A 2,050-nucleotide genomic window follows, 5' to 3' on the forward strand; every position below is an offset into this window, starting at 1 on the left:
TAACACACCCTGTTCTAGCTTCGACGGGTGGGGCACTGCGTCTTGATTCATTTTAGAACGACTCCTTCCTGGTCTGGCTTTTCTAATTTCATTATATTTTTCTTCTCTTCATATTTTGCGCTCATTTCATCCAGGTTTTACCTTGAGTGATCCTTACCTTTCATTTAAAAGGCTTTATTCCTCCTTCCTTGTGTCCTGCATAGTTATGGGTAGTTTCCTAGTTCTTTCTGTATAAATGTTTATATACTGTAGCCGCCCACCTGGTACCATACCTTTTCTTCAGGCGCTCTTCATATTATATTTTAATAAGAGGTTCCCGTGCTTCGTACGGTGGCTAGCCCACATGCCCTGTACTGCCTCCTGAAAGGGCAAGGACGGGCCGATTTGGTTAGGCATGATACTTGTTACGCTGTACGCTTTTAGGCAGGAACACAGTAGAAAGGAAGGAACCTGACAGGAGGGAGCGCAAAATGCTCGTGCTCCATCCTGTCAGTGTCCTTCCTTTCTTGTTTTCGTCTCGTGCAATGTAGACGGTAACAAGTACCATGTGCTGCTTCGTTGGTTTTTCCGTGAGCACCTAGAACTAATCTTCCAACAGCTCTCTGATTTATCCCTATCCTTTACGAAACTTCTCGCCTTGAGCACAAAATAGCACTCTGGAAAGTAAGCCCTGGAACTACTAATCCTTCTCAAATACATCTTAGTTCCTGCTGCTTGTACCCTGATAATGTCCCATGTTTAATTACTGCGGCATCTCTTCTCCCATTTTCCACAAGAGCCTGTTCGTGACTTTCCATGTATATCTATGTTTAGTTTACCCAAACCCCGAGGTATTTTAAGTCCACAATTCGGGATATTTCACGGCTTTCTACTGCAAGAACCTCATCAGTTGAATCGTTCAACATCATCACAAGTGAGTTAATTGAGCAAAAACGGAAGCCTAGAACTTCTGCTTCGTCTCCACAAGACTTAACTAGAGTTTGCAAATATTTCTGGTTATCTGCTAACAGTGCAACTTTACATACAATAAATCGGGGAACCACAAACCTACGACATTTTCGCCTTACTTGAAGAACAGAGTATAACATCCATTACCTTCTTGTAGCCTAATTTTCATATTTAGCTTATAAACTCGAACATCACAGATGATTGAGGACAACCCTGCCTTATTTTTTTGCATACGTCGATATTTGCCATACTTCGTGTCCCTTCCCATGCAATTTCAGCTTTATTATCTCGGCATATTTCCTTTAGGAAATCAGTTACCTCATTGCCGATACCTTCATCTTTTAATATGTTCCACAGGAGTTTCATGTTGGAATTTTGAGATGCACTGCTTATGTCCAGGAAGAGTAAATATAGAGGCCGGCTTTGCGCTGTACCTATTCCTGTGTATTGGGTAATCACGAATAGGCTAAAATTTAAGCGTCTACCGCGCCTGAACCCGTTCTGAAGTTGTGCGAGTACCTTAGTGCTTTGCATCCATGACTGCATTTCACCGCCTGCATTGCCAGCCTCTATATAACAGGTGTTATCGTAAATGAACTGAAGAATTTTATTTTCATCCTATCACCATTTTCTTTAGAAATCAAATTCGATTTAATCTCTCGGAAGCTATCCGGAATCAGCTTATCTGTTATGACTGTTTCCAATAAATTAAAAAGTTTTCCTTGCTTCTTGGAGTTCATTAATTGGCTTGATCGAAATTTTTTCTATCCCTGCGTATGTGCATTTTGAAATATTTGCACTGAGGTTTGCGCTTTGTTTGGAGTCAGGAAATCTCGGATATTAATAAACGATTGGCCAGGAGACCAAATAGGATAATCGGCAAGTAGAAGTAAGCATCGATGCGTCCTTCGGCTCCTTGATTGAAGTACCGTCTAACTTCGCACTTTGTGCGTTGACGTGTCACGTTTTCCTTAGGTAGGGTTCGCTTTTTATCTAATACAGTGAAGAACTTTACTGTGGCAGCAGCGGTGGCGTATTTCGTTTTTATTTGCTTGCTTCCGCAATGATCACGAGACGAGCATGAACAAGAACATTCGACGAG

Source organism: Amblyomma americanum, chromosome 8 (genome assembly GCF_052857255.1).
Source record: "Amblyomma americanum isolate KBUSLIRL-KWMA chromosome 8, ASM5285725v1, whole genome shotgun sequence".
Lineage (NCBI taxonomy): Eukaryota > Metazoa > Arthropoda > Arachnida > Ixodida > Ixodidae > Amblyomma > Amblyomma americanum.